Genomic DNA, 15,567 nt, shown 5'->3' with positions numbered 1-15,567 from the left:
GAGTGCCAATGTAGTTCTTGCATTTAAGAACGATGGGCGAGATTCTCTGGGCTCTCCGCAGCGTGTTTCTCAGCGGCAGCAGGCAGCCTGCCATTGGCTGGTGGGTGGGATCTTCCGGTCCCGCCGCTGTCAATGGGATTTCCCACTGAATCCACTCCATGCTGCCGGGAAACCCACGGCGAGGGTGCGCCATCAACCGGATGGGAAGATCTCGCCGCCATGAACAGTCAGACGATCTCGCCCGATGTCTTAAGTCTTTTAATGCCGTATTAGCTCTGTTATGACTGCTATTACACAGATGTGAGTGTGTTAAAGGGAAATCATCATTTTAACAATTCTGTTTGCTGTTCAGTCGGAACACAAGTAACCCTTTTCAGCTGTGGCTCTGTGGTAGCACGAACTGGGCTCAAGTCCTATTTCAGAGACTTTAGCACAAGTACTAGGCTGACACAACGCAGGACCGAGGGAGTGTTGCATGATCAGAAATGCCATCTTCAATATGAAATGTTAAACTAAGGCCCCCTCAGGTGGATATTTTCAATGAAAAGCAGGGGAGTTCTCCACAGTGTCCTGGCTCATATTTGTGCTTTAACCAATGTCACTAAAAACAGTAAAGACCATAAGAAATAAGAACAGGAGTCAGCCATTCGGCCCCTCGAGCCTGCTGTACCATTCAGTAGGATGGTGGCTGATCCGACATTCCTCACATCCATTTTCCTGCCCTTTCTTTTATAGACCTCCTAAAAGTTCTAGAGAGGTTGAGGAAAGGATTGCGGAGTCAATCCTGCTTAGGAGTGAAAGTAATAGGGCAATTGTTATGGGGGATTTTAACTTGACTAATATTGACTGGAATTGTTATAGCTCTAGCTCGTTAGAGGGGTCAGTTTTTGTTCAAAGCGTGCAGGAAGGTTTTTTGACTCAGTATGTAGACAGGCCAACTAGAGGTGAGGCTATATTGGATCTGGTGCTGGGAAATGAGCCAGACCAGGTGCTAGACTTGGAAGTTGGTGTGCATTTTGGTGATAGTGACCACAATTCGGTTACGTTCACCTTAGTGATGGAAAGGGATAGGCATGAACCTCGGGCCAGTGGTTTTAGCTGGGGGAAGGGTAATTATGAGGCTATTAGGAGAGAATTAGGAAACATAGGTTGGACTAGGAGATTACAGGGACTGGGAACGTCCGACATGTGGAGTTTTTTCAAGGAGCAGCTACTGCGAGTCTGTGATAGGTATGTCCCTGTCAGGCAAGGAGGAATTGGTAGGGCTAGGGAACCGTGGTGCACCAAAAAAGTTTCTTTGTTGGTTAAAAAGAAAAAGGAGGCTTATGTTCGGATGAGACGTGAGCACTCGGGTAGTGCACTAGAAAGCTTTAGATTGGCTAAGAGGGAGTTGAAGAGCGAGCTTAGAAGGGCTAAAAGGGGACATGAGAAGACTTTGGCGGATAGGGTTAAAGAGAATCCTAAGGCGTTCTATAGGTATGTCAAGAACAGAAGGTTGGTTAGGGCAAGTTTAGGGCCAGTTATAGATGGCAGAGGGAAGTTATGTGTGGAACCGGAGGAGATTGGTGAAGCATTGAACCAATATTTCTCTTCGGTGTTCACGCAAGGGGACATGAATATAGCTGAGGAGGACACTGGGTTGCAAGGGAGTAGAATAGACAGTATTACAGTTGATAAGGAGGATGTGCAGGATATTCTGGAGGGTCTGAAAATAGATAAATCCCCTGGTCCGGATGGGATTTATCCAAGGATTCTCTGGGAGGCAAGAGAAGTGATTGCAGAGCCTCTGGCTCTGATCTTCAGGTCGTCGTTGGCCTCTGGTATAGTACCAGAAGATTGGAGGTTAGCGAATGTTGTCCCATTGTTTAAGAAGGGGAACAGAGACTTCCCCGGGAATTATAGACCGGTGAGTCTCACTTCTGTTGTCGGCAAGATGTTGGAAAAAATTATAAGGGATAGGATTTATAGTTATTTGGCGAGTAATGAATTGATAGGTGATAGTCAGCATGGTTTTGTGGCAGGTAGGTCGTGCCTTACTAACCTTATTGAGTTTTTTGAGAAAGTGACCAAGGAGGTGGATGGGGGCAAGGCAGTGGACGTGGTATATATGGATTTTAGTAAGGCGTTTGATAAGGTTCACCATGGTAGGCTTCTGCAGAAAATGCAGATGTATGGGATTGGGGGTGATCTAGGAAATTGGATCAGGAATTGGCTAGCGGATAGGAAACAGAGGGTGGTGGTTGATAGTAAATATTCATCATGGAGTGCGGTTACAAGTGGTGTACCTCAGGGATCTGTTTTGGGGCCACTGCTGTTTGTAATATTTATTAATGATCTGGATGAGGGTATAGTTGGGTGGATTAGCAAATTTGCTGATGACACCAAAGTCGGTGGTGTGGTAGACAGTGAGGAAGGGTGTCGTAGTTTGCAGGAAGACTTAGACAGGTTGCAAAGTTGGGCCGAGAGGTGGCGGATGGAGTTTAATGCGGAGAAGTGTGAGGTAATTCACTTTGGTAGGAATAACAGATGTGTTGAGTATAGGGCTAACGGGAGGACTTTGAATAGTGTGGAGGAGCAGAGGGATCTAGGTGTATGTGTGCATAGATCCCTGAAAGTTGGGAATCAAGTAGATAAGGTTGTTAAGAAGGCATATGGTGTCTTGGCGTTTATTGGTAGGGGGATTGAATTTAGGAGTCGTAGCGTTATGTTGCAACTGTACACAACTCTGGTGCGGCCGCACTTGGAGTACTGTGTGCAGTTCTGGTCCCCACATTACAGGAAGGATGTGGAGGCTTTGGAGAGGGTGCAGAGGAGGTTTACCAGGATGTTGCCTGGTATGGAGGGGAGATCCTATGAGGAGAGGCTGAGGGATTTGGGATTGTTTTCGCTGGAAAGGCGGCGGCTAAGAGGGGATCTTATTGAAACATATAAGATGATTAGAGGTTTAGATAGGGTGGATAGTGATAGCCTTTTTCCTCTGATGGAGAAATCCAGCACGAGGGGGCATGGCTTTAAATTGAGGGGGGGTAGTTATAGAACCGATGTCAGGGGTAGGTTCTTTACCCAGAGGGTGGTGAGGGATTGGAATGCCCTGCCAGCATCAGTAGTAAATGCGCCTAGTTTGGGGGCGTTTAAGAGATCCGTAGATAGGTTCATGGACGAAAAGAAATTGGTTTAGGTTGGAGGGTCACAGTTTTTTTTTTTAACTGGTCGGTGCAACATCGTGGGCCGAAGGGCCTGTTCTGCGCTGTAATGTTCTATGTTCTATGTTCTATGTTCTCCATAACCTTTGATTCCCTTACTGATCAAAAATAAGCCTTAAATGTACACAAGGACTCTGCCCCTCAGCTCTCTGTGGCAAGGAGTTCCAAAGACTCAAAGCCCTCTGAGAGAAGAAATTCCTCCTCATCTCAGTTGGCGCCCCTATATTCTGAGACTATGCCCTCTAGTCTTAGACTTTCCCATGAGGAGAATATGTTTCAATGAGATCATCTCTCATTCTTCTAAACTTCAAGGGTGGCCTCCTTCTGCACTGTAGGGTTTCTATGATTTCTATGATTTCAATGAGTAGAGCCCCCAACCTGTTTAATCTTTGCTCATTAGACAATCCCTTCATACCGGAGATCATTCGAATGAACCTTCTCCGCACTGTCTCCAAATAAATAATGGCTGGAATTTTCCAGCCGTTCACACCAGTGGGATTCTCTGGTCCTGCTGCAGTGAACGGAGGTTTGGCTGAGCACCAAATCATCTGTTCTCACTTGCAGAAGCGGCGGAACATGGACAGCTGGAAAATTCTGGCCAATATCTTTCCTTGAATAAGGGGACCAAAACTGCTCAAAGTCATTGACCTGATCATTGTCACATTTCTGGTTCAGAGACCTAGATGTGCAGAAAGGGGCTGCCCAGTTTTCCAACATTGCAACAGTGACTACTCCTCACTACTCCTCAAAGACTATTTCCTCGGGTGGATGGAGCTATTACAAGGGGGCATAACTATAGGGTTCGTGGTGGGAGATACAGGACGGATATCAGAGGTAGGTTCTTTACGCAGAGAGTGGTTGGGGTGTGGAATGGACTGCCTGCAGTGATAGTGGAGTCAGACACTTTAGGAACATTTAAGCGGTTATTGGATAGGCACATGGAGCACACCAGGATGATAGGGAGTGGGATAGCTGGATCTTGGTTTCAGATAAAGCTCGGCACAACAGCGTGGGCCGAAGGGCCTGTTCTGTGCTGTACTGTTCTATGTTCTATGTAAGTATTTAACTGGCTGTAAAGCACTTTGGGAAATCCCAACATTCTGAAATAAGCTCTGTAAGATGTCAGTGCTTTCCTTCAGTCATAGGTTATTGAGCAAATTAAGGACCAACTTCTGGTTCCTTATTCCATAGAAACTGATTGACTATCACAGCACCTCACCATCTCTTGAATAATCCCGGACGTAAGCACAAAATAAAAACAGAAAATGCTGGAATTACTCAGCCGTTCTGGCAGCATCTGTTGCAAAAGAAAGCTGAGTTAACATTTCAGGTTGATGATCTATCTACAGGACTGGAAAAAAGATGGTACAGTCAACCATCCTGGAAAGTCATTGCAACTGTTAGTCAACCTTTGTGTGGCATCAATCCTGAACCTGTATTTTTCTCCATATAATTTTGTCCTCTGGTCACACAGTGGTGGTTTAATGCAGAATTGTATGGGGTGTTAACTTCTTCAGCTCCATTTAGCCTCTTATATGTCTTGTTCCCTTTTTCCCTTGAAGTTCCCTTCTCATCAGCCTCCTTTTATAACTCAATCCTCCACTTTCCAGCCCAAGAATGGTAGTGAGGATGCAGGGCGAGGGGTGAGGGGGGGGAATTGCAAGATGGGCAGCCAATTGAGGCCATTACAGCCCCACTGAGGGGTGATTTTTCAGTCCCAACAATGACCTCCCTGCGGACGTCCGGCAAGCCATTGGAGCTGGAGGCTCTATCCCTCAAAAGGGAGCCACCATCAGGAAAGGCCACACCTGCAGCCCAAACATTGTAGCAGGAGGGATTTCCTCTCCGATTGGAGGGGCCTGCCTGCTTGGTCCATCTAAAATAGTGAATAATTTGTTTTCCTCTGAGGGCACCTCCTCTTTGAGGCACCACTGTGATGCCCCTACCTACGGCAAATGGGCTTGCCCAATGGGCTTGCCAAGACTGCAGAGTCTCCTGCCCCCTGATTGGGCTGGCAGCATCGAAAGTCTGTCCAACAGCTTTAACTGGGTGCTGAGTGAGGAGATGGCCAATTAGGAGGCTGCCTCCAGGAATATTCCTGTGCTGATCTCACACCCAGCCCGTCAGGATTCAGAAACGTGCAAAAAAATTCAGTGCTGGGGTTCATACTCATGGACATTTCTGCACTTCTTCCAGAACCTTCTCCTCCTTCCGCATTGATGAGCAAAACAGTTTTCAATGTACCAACTGCCCAGAGCACCATCTGGTTTATAGAAATGACAATCTCAGGCTTAGAACTCTTCTGATTTAAGCAAGATATTGCTTCTTAGAATCATACAGCGCAGTAGAGGTCCTTTAGCCCACCAAGTCCGCACCGACACATTAGAAACACCTGAACTCCCACCTAATTCCATCTGCCAGCACTTGGCCCATAGCCCTGAATGTTATGATGTGCCAAGTGTTCATCCAGATACCTCTTGAAAAATGTGAGGCAACCCGCCTCCACCACCATCCCAGGCAGCGCATTCCAGACCATCACCACCCTCTGGGTAAAGAGGTTTTTCCTCACATCCCCCCTAAACCTCCTACCTCTCACCTTGAACCTATGTCCCCTCGTGACTGATTCTATTCTATTTATTTGTTGATTGTTACGATACATTCAGTGGGTTGGAATAGAATTTAAGTATATCCTTCGTTATTCCTTCCAAGTTATGAGACCCAGTTTGTGTGGCAGGCATGCCAGTTAATATTTCAGCAGGCACACTGTGACCAGTAGAATTATTGTCGCCCTCTTCCTTCATTCAGTAAGTCCTAATCTGCTGAATCAGTTGCAGAAATCAGTACTCCAATTGTTCTTTAGTGTAACAACAGCAAAAGTAATACCTTCCTACATGTGCAATATCATTTTTATTGTCACGCCTGGGTGACAGTCAATTCCAGCTTGATCCCTGACCCAAGCAAACAATCGTAACAGAATGAACCATATCCTGTTCCCTCCAAGCATAAAATTTTTGCCACAATCCCCCGCAATTTTTTCTGCTCAGCCAACTAAATAAAGTCAACTCCCTGCTAAATATTGCTTCAAGACAATTTATGTATTTTTGTGCAATATTCATTATCTTGAAATCATGCTATATAATGTTTAACCCATATACAGAAAGTTCATTTGTCCACTGCATTAACTGAGGCATTAATCAGACCCATGACCTGTTTCTGCATTTCTTCCCAAACCTGTTTTCCCTCTGCATCGATGAACAGAACAGTTTTCAAACTACAGCCTGACCATAGCATCATACAGACTCAGTTTCATATGCCCAAATTTTACCCCCCACCCTGCCCGCCAAGGGAATCGGAGCGGGCAAGGGACGGACAATGAGAAGGTCCATTGACCTCGGGCAGGATTTTACGGTTTCAGGATGAGCAAGGCCGGAAAATCCCATAACCTCAGATTTAGTTAATTCAATAGTGTCTCTTTTCAAGAACTTGCAAAAGAATTTAATACAAGCATCAAGCTTTCAGTTGCAAAAATCACACAGCGTAATTTCAAGGACTATGTTTTAGCCAAATGTTGCATTTTTATGTTGAATAGCATTAACAACAGCTTGACTATCGTTCAGTGAGTTGTTAAATCAAATCGATTGTAAGACACAGTTTTGGCAATTAACTATTTTATATACAGCAGATGAAAAGTTAACCATGTATGCGTACAATTTCTTTACGAAATAGTTACACTTCGATCAGGATTGATGCCATCTTTGTAGTATACTTAATAGAACGTTTAGACTGGACTTCTTTTGAAGCTCAATGGAAGAGTTTTTGAAAGCTCTGAACTTTGCATTTGGTAAATTTAAGATGGTATTCTCATTGGAACACAATACATTCAATTATTTGCTTCTTGGTTTCACATATTGGTTCTGTATGTCAGTATATTTTGAACTTTTCAGTGTTAAATATGCACCAGTTCAATTTTAACTTTTATAATTGGTTTGCATTTTATAATTCATGTATCGATATTTCACTTAAAGTATAATGGTCATGACTGGTTTATAAAACTTTAAGATATGATGACCGGACCTCTAAAATTATGTTTTTTTCTTTACTGTAATATCAAAATTGCTATTGAAGTGTTTAAACATTCATCCAGTCGTACATTTGTGAGGAAACTTGGAATACTCCTCTTTCCATTTGTTCCAGACAAATTATCTGATTTGGTCCCTCTGTTGCCTCGAGGTTACCATGTGAATAAGTGGTGCTCTTGTTAACAGTAGTAGCACTGGAAAGTTGCAACAAACAAGATAACAGGACAACATAAATCATGATTAAGGAGCACAAAAACCTGCTTTCAGTCAAGCAGTAATTCATTTATAACCAGAATGGATATGACTTATCCACTCATTTTATGAGCTTAGGAATGCAGTGGTCTTGTGATTCTCTGGGTTATGGCAGCTGACATCACCAACTTTGCACGCACTAGAATTCTGACACTGGGGCACCTTGTTTTTTCGTGGTTCATTCCTCATAGAGAGTGAATTGTATTCGTTGCCTTGTACTGTTAAAGAATACCTTTTTCTTCCAAGCAGCTGCTTTATGAAGTGGAGAAAATGCCACTTTAGCTAATGATGAATGATGCTTGACCTCAGACCTGTGGCGCTGAATTTCATGCAATGCTAAATTAACATGAAAGGCCCAAGACGTGCTATTTCCATTATGCATGCAGTAAAATAGAATCTTGTTTTGCTATCCGATAGTACTAAAGTCTGTTCATTTCATTTACTGCTTGAGGTAATGCACTGGAAAGCTGTGATACAGTAGGTCATGCGCTGGATTTCTATTTAGTCACTGAATGATAACTATTTTTTTTCGACGGTGATCTGTATGGTAACATCTCCCTTTCAAAAAAAAACCTGTTGCTGCTGGAACATTCTGAATTGGGCAATTTGCCCTGTGCCTGACATCTTTTTTTGTTGTTCATGAAAAATGATGAATTATACAAAGCGACAGTAACTCGAGGTGCCAGCATTATTGTAATCTGTATTCAAATAGCCAGGATTATAATCGCTTACTAATTGATTTGCTGGTTCCCTCTTATATTGAATAGAATGATTATTTTATCCCTTGATTACTCTGCGCTTTCTGTTGTCAATGGTATAACAGGAGAAAATGAAGAATTTAAAGCACCGTGAAAGAAAGCTAAGACCTCTGTATTTTCAATAGGCTGTTCAAAACAAGTACCTCTTATGTTGTAAAACAGAACGCTAACACATACGTGTCTGCTTTGGAGAACTGTGCAAACCTCCGAGGACCCAGCTAAAGCAAAATTCAAACCAGAAATAAATTTAATTGTGTTTACTATAATATTATGAATTAAGAATCACTAGAGGATAAGGTTCCGCTCATCATGCCCGCTCTGTATATTTCCCTTAGTCTTGTGTTTTAACACACATCTGCAGAAAATTACAGAGAAATCAGTTTCACAAAGCCATTAAAAATTGTTTCATTTTTCATGCTGGTGATACCCACCCCAAATCAGCAATTTTCTTTTTAATATGCAGAAGCTTGCCTACCTAAAATAAAACCTGACTTTAAACAAATCCACCATGAACTACTTATATGTTTGGAGATTGAGATCAAAGATCGGAGAATTCCTGTTTTGTGGGATGCCAGGAGCTCAAGTGCCACTACCCTCAGCCTCATGCACTGTAGAAATCAAGAATAAACCTTGGAAATCAATGGCACTTGAACATATATAATTTGATACAAGTTGCTATTTCATGAAAAATGCATAAAACCTCTTGCCAAGGGAGGAGAAATTTATCTGGACCTGTTTCCAGGCCTTATTTTTGCTTCATTTCACCAACCTGCAGGGTATTATTCAAAGGTTGTCGATGGCACATAGTTCAGAAATGGATCAAACAATGAAAATGACGGTAATAGGGTTCATGAAGAGATAGGCCAGGATTCTCCAGCTGTCCACCCAGGTGGGATTTTCTGGTTCTGCCCGACGGCACACTCCCTGCCATGGGTTTTCCAGCAGCAAGGGGTAGCTTCAATGGGAATTTCCATTGACTGTGGCGGGATCACAGAATTCTGCCACCAGTGAATGGTGGGCCATCGAGGAAAAACGCTTGTGGCGGCGGCGGAGGGGGGTGAGGGGGGGGGGGGGAGTGGTGGTTTGGGGGGGGGGGGGGGGGGCGGGGAGTGGGGGGCAGGGGGAGGCTGGCAAATCTCACCCATATGCAGACTGGTGAAATGAGAAAATTCACGGTGGATGAAATTTAACGCAGAGAGTTGCGAAGTGATACATTTTGTTAGGAAGAATGAGAAAAGGCAATGTGAACTAAGAGGGACAACATTTACAGTGGCTACATAAGCAGGAGTGGCACGGTGGCACAGTGGTTAGTACTGATGCCTCACCATGCCAGGGACCCGGGTTCGATTCCCGGCTTGGGTCACTGTCTGTGCGGAGTCTGCACGTTCTCCCCGTGTCTGCGTGGATTTCCTCCGGCTGCTCTGGTTTCTTCCCACAGTCCAAAAGGCATGCTGGTTAGGTGCATTGGCCATGCTAAATTCTCTCTCCGTGTACCCGAACAAGCGCCGGAATGTGGCGACTGGGGGATTTTCACAGTAACTTCACTGCAGTGTTAATGTAAGCCTATTTGAGACAAATAAATAAAATTATAAAACAGGAGGTAGTAAATTGGATTAGACACTGGCTCAATGGAAGAAGCCAGAGTGGTTGTGGAGGATTGCTTCTCTGAGTGGAGGCCTGTGACGAGTGGTGTGCCGCAGGGATCGGTGTTGTGTCCATTGTTGTTTGTCATCTATGTCAATGATCTGGATGATAATGTGGTAAATTGGATCAGCAAATTTGCTGATGATACAATGATTGGAGGTGTAGTGGACAGTGAGGAAGGTTTTCAAAGCTTGCAGAGGGATTTGGACCAACTAGAAAAATGGGCTGAAAAATGGGAAATGGAATTTAATGCAGACAAGTGTGAGATATTGCACTTTGGAAGGACAAACCAAAGTAGAACGTACAGGGTAAATGGTAGGACTCTGAAGAGTGCAGTTGAACAGAGGGATCTGGAAATACAGGTACAGAATTCCCTAAAAGTGACGTCACAGGTGGCTATAAAAACAAACAGAGGATAACAAAGAGAGAAATAAGGAAGGAGAGGATCAAATATGAAGGTAGGCTAGCCAGTAACATTAGGAATGATAGTAAAAGTTTCTTTAAATACATTAAAAACAAACGGGAGGCAAAAGTAGACATTGGGCCGCTCCAAAATGACGCTGGTAATCTAGTGATGGGAGACAAGGAAATAGCTGAGGAACTTAATAAGTACTTTGCGTCAGTCTTCACAGTAGAAGACATGAGTAATATCCCAACAATTCAGGAAAGTCAGGGGGCAGAGTTGAATATGGTTGCCATCACAAAGGAGAAAGTGCTAGAGAAACTAAAAGGTCTGAAAATTGATAAATCTCCGGGCCCAGATGGGCTACATCCTAGAGTTCTAAAGGAGATAGCTGAAGAAATAGTGGAGGCGTTAGTTATGATCTTTCAAAAGTCACTGGAGTCAGGGAAAGTCCCAGAGGATTGGAAAATCGCTGTTGTAACCCCACTGTTCAAGAAGGGAACAAGAAAAAAGATGGAAAATTATAGGCCAATTAGCCTAACCTCAGTTGTTGGCAAAATTCTAGAATCCATCGTTAAGGATGAGATTTCTAAATTCTTGGAAGTGCAGGGTCGGATTAAGACAAGTCAGCATGGATTTAGTAAGGGGAGGTCGTGCCTGACAAACCTGTTAGAGTTCTTTGAAGAGATAACAAATAGGTTAGACCAAGGAGAGCCAATGGATGTTATCTATCTTGACTTCCAAAAGGCCTTTGACAAGGTGCCTCACGGGAGACTGCTGAGTAAAATAAGGGCCCATGGTATTCGAGGCAAGGTACTAACATGGATTGACGATTGGCTGTCAGACAGAAGGCAGAGAGTTGGGATAAAAGGTTCTTTCTCAGAATGGCAACCGGTGACAAGTGGTGTCCCGCAGGGTTCAGTGTTGGGGCCACAGCTGTTCTCTTTATATATTAACGATCTAGATGACGGGACTGGGAGCATTCTGGCCAAGTTTGCCGATGATACAAAGATAGGTGGAGGGGCAGGTAGTATTGAGGAGGTGGGGAGGCTGCAGAAAGATTTAGACAGTTTAGGAGAGTGGTCCAAGAAGTGGCTGATGAAATTCAACGTGGGCAAGTGCGAGGTCGTACACTTTGGAAAAAAGAATAGAGGCATGGACTATTTTCTAAACGGTGACAAAATTCATAATGCTAAAGTGCAAAGGGACTTGGGAGTCCTAGTCCAGGATTCTCTAAAGGTAAACTTGCAGGTTGAGTCCGTAATTAGGAAAGCAAATGTAATGTTGTCATTTATCTCAAGAGGCTTGGAATACAAAAGCAGGGATGTACTTCTGAGGCTTTATAAAGCACTGGTTAGGCCCCATTTGGAGTACTGTGAGCAATTTTGGGCCCCACACCTCAGGAAGGACATACTGGCACTGGAGCGGGTCCAGCGGAGATTCACACGGATGATCCCAGGAATGGTAGGCCTGACATACGATGAACGTCTGAGGATCGTGGGATTATATTCATTGGAGTTTAGGAGGTTGAGGGGAGATCTGATAGAAACTTACAAGATAATGAACGGCTTAGATAGGATGGACGTAGGGAAGTTGTTTCCATTAACAGGGGAGACTAGGACGCGGGGGCACAGCCTTAGAATAAAAGGGAGTCACTTTAGAACAGAGATGAGGAGAAATTTCTTCAGCCAGAGAGTGGTGGGTCTGTGGAATTCATTGCCACAGAGGGCTGTGGAGGCCGAGACGTTGAGCGTCTTCAAGACAGAAATTGATAAATTCTTGATTTCTCGAGGAATTAAGGGCTATGGGGAGAGAGCGGGTAAATGGAGTTGAAATCAACCATGATTGAATGGTGGAGTGGACTCGATGGGCCGAATGGCCTTACTTCCGCTCCTATGTCTTATGGTCTTATGGTCTTATGGATAGGGTCATAAAGAGTGCCTTTGGTACATTGGCCTTTATAAATCAGAGTATCGAGTATAAAAGTTGGAGTGTTATGGTAAGGTTATATAAGGCATTGGTGAGGCCGAATTTAGAGTATTGTGTACAGCTTTGGTCACCTAGTTACAGAAAGGATGTAAATAAGGTTGAAAGAGTGCAGAGAAGGTTCACGAGGATGTTGCCAGGGCTTGAGAAGCTGAGTTACAGAGAGAGATTGAATAGATTGGGACTTTATTCCCTGGAGCATAGAAGAATGAGGGGAAATTTGATAGAGATGTATAAGATTTTGATGGGTATAGATAGAGTGAATGCAAGCAGGCTTTTTCCACTGAGGCTAGGGGAGAAAAAAACCAGAGGGCATGGGTTAAGGGTGAAAGGAGAAAAGTTTAAAGGGAATATTAGGGGGGGGCTTCTTCACACAGAGAGTGGTGGGAGTGTGGAATGAGCTGCCAGATAAAGTGGTAAATGCGGGGTCACTTTTAACATTTAAGAAAAACTTGGACGGGTTCATGGATGAGAGGGGTGTGGAGGGATATGGTCCAAGTGCAGGTCAGTGGGACGAGGCAAAAAATGGTTCGGCACAGACAAGAAGGGCCAAAAGTCCTGTTTCTGAGCTGTAATTTTCTATGGTTCTGTGGTTGGCTAGGTCTCCAACAGAATACAGTGTCCGATTCCAGGCAGGATATGACCACACTTTAGAAAGGCTATCAATGCCTTTGAGAGGGGGCAAAGAAATTTATTAGAATGGGAGTAGGGATGATGGACCTGAGTTATCTGGAGATACCGGGGCTGCTGTCAGAATAGAGATGGTTTGTTCAAAATTATGAAAATCTGATTGAAAAAACAAGGAGAAACTGTTTCCAATGGCAGAAGAGTTGGTATTCAAAGATTCAACTCGATTGGCTGCAAAACCAGGGGTGATATGATGAAACTTTTCTTTTCATACAGTGAGTTCTTATGATCAGGAATGCATTGCTTGAAAGAGTGGTGGAGGTAGATTCAGTGGAATCATTCAAAAGAGAATTGGATGAACACTTGAAAGGAAGGGCTATGGGGAATGAGCAAGGGGTTGGATAAATTGGATACCTGCACCAAAGAGCCAGCACAAGCTTGATTAGCTGAATGGCCGCATTTTGTGCTATTCTATTCTATAATAATCTTTTGACAGTAAAACAGCGGGAACCTGGTCCTATTTCTAACACCAGATTTTTACACAGCAATAAGTTATAGTTTATGGCAGTTTTAAATGTAACATTTTCAGTCACTAAAATGACTTGCACTAAAATCCTCACAAGCTAAGTTATCCATTTTAGCTGCTGCATTAATGGAATGATATTTAGAGAAGCCCTGCCTTTATCCAAAAGAAGTTGCAATTCTGGAGGGAGAACTAATTTTGAAATCCTTTAGCATATCTAGAAGCTGGTTTCAGCTTGATATTGGTAAAGACCTGTAGGCAGGTGACTCACACCTGGGAAGGCGATGGCCTAGTGGTATAATTGCTAGACTATTACTCCAGAAACTCAGCTAATGTTTTGGGGACCCGGGTTCAAACCCTGCCATGGCTAGATGGTGAAATTTGAATTCAATAAAAAATAAATCTGGAATTAAGAATTTACTGATGACCATGAAACCATTGTCAATTGTTGGAAAAATCCATCTGGTTCACTAATGATCTTTTGGGAAGAAAATCTGCTGTTCTTACCTGGTCTGGCCTACACGTGACTCCAGAGCCACAGCAATGTGGTTGACTCCGAATAGCCCTCTGAAATGGCCTAGCAAGCCATTCAGTTCAAGGGCAACTCAGATCGGCAATAAATGCTGGCCAGCCAGCAGCACTCATGTCCCACGAATGAAAAAAAGTCCTGTTCCTCCCCCTTACACTACATGGGTAGGGAGGCCATGAAAAATAGTGTAAAAAATGCATTGGAACTGGAAGCTCAATAACAACCACAACAAAATTAACCAGATCATCAATCAAAAATATTGATTAGTTAATTCGAAAATAGCAAATTAAAAGTCTTGTCTTTTAATTTGTAATCATTATTAGTATTATTAAATATATAATCAAAGGAGTCAAATGTTGTTGGAGGTAGGTGGGAATGTGGCATTGAGGACATGATCAGATCTGCCATGACCTTATTGAATGGTGAAGCAGACTCAAGGGGCCAAATGGCCTACTCCTGCTCCTAATTTGTGTTAGTGTTAGAATTTTAAAAGTTGACTAAAGATCAAATGAATTTTTTTCTTAAAAAGAAATCAGTGTACAATCCTGATACTTTGTTAAATTCAACCCACCTGACATTTATTGAGGTACCAGCGATAAAATTAGACAAATGACCTGCCTAAAGATCAAGCCAATTTGAGATGTTCAGAAGCGCCACATGCAAACCAAAAAGAACATCTTCCATGGATCATTTACTCAGGAGAAGCTGTGTGGTGAAGGGGTTTACTCCTTCAGTTGTACAGTGATATTTGAAGACTGATTTTACACAAGGGAATCACAGACCGTACATATTCCTGACAAGACACAACCTTCCAAAGGATGTTCTCATTGTAAGCAATTGGGTTGGGAGCTGTATGTCTGCAATTAATTGGACTGTGGATGTTTGAAATGCCTGTTCTTTAGTAGAAAAAGTATTTGACTTTCCGTTGCTGTTGCACTGACCCAGGAAACCAGATATCAGGACATGTTCACCTGACAAGAATATCTGTCACATGAAACACATAGCATGGCTGGATGAGGCCAGGAAAATCCCTAGCTTGTGTCTAAAAGTGAACCAAACGTAAAAGAGATTAATGTTACTGTAACCTTTAAATGGACAATCAGAGCAGAATTTCTAGCAGTGCTCAAAGCACAGTCTCATTGAGCCACTGAAAGACGTGTGGCTATTGAACCTCTACCTCCTGGTGACTTTGCTGGACACTTGTTAATACTCTGCAAAAGATGTGCTGCATTATAAAAGGTATGAGGCAATTAGCATGCAATGTGCCATGATGGCCATGAATCTATTGTCAATTGTCGGAAAACCCATCTGGTTCACTCATGTCCAATGTGCTCTGCTGGTAACAAAACATAACAAGCTGAAGTGTTCATTCCTTTGGTATTCACAACGTGCCGATCTTTCTGATTTATTTTATTGTATAATCAGGACACCAGCAAGTTAGTGATACATTTTACTAATTAAATAAGTATTTTGTTAGCATGCAATTAATTAACAGATCAATCTTCTGAAGACACAAAAATATTTTAGCTAGTTTATGTTAGCTGTAGTACCAGTAATCAAGTC

At 43.2% G+C, this 15,567-nt stretch overlaps 1 protein-coding gene across 1 annotated transcript in view; it reads left to right on the top strand.

The window, feature by feature from the left end:
* Positions 1 to 15,567, top strand: part of arhgap15 (Rho GTPase activating protein 15) — a 730,777-nt gene that overhangs the window by 608,168 nt on the left and 107,042 nt on the right. The window lies entirely within an intron of this gene.

The sequence above is a fragment of the Mustelus asterias genome, chromosome 14 (genome assembly GCF_964213995.1).
Source record: "Mustelus asterias chromosome 14, sMusAst1.hap1.1, whole genome shotgun sequence".
In the NCBI taxonomy this organism is placed as follows: domain Eukaryota; kingdom Metazoa; phylum Chordata; class Chondrichthyes; order Carcharhiniformes; family Triakidae; genus Mustelus; species Mustelus asterias.
This window is presented reverse-complemented; position numbering and strand designations above follow the sequence as displayed.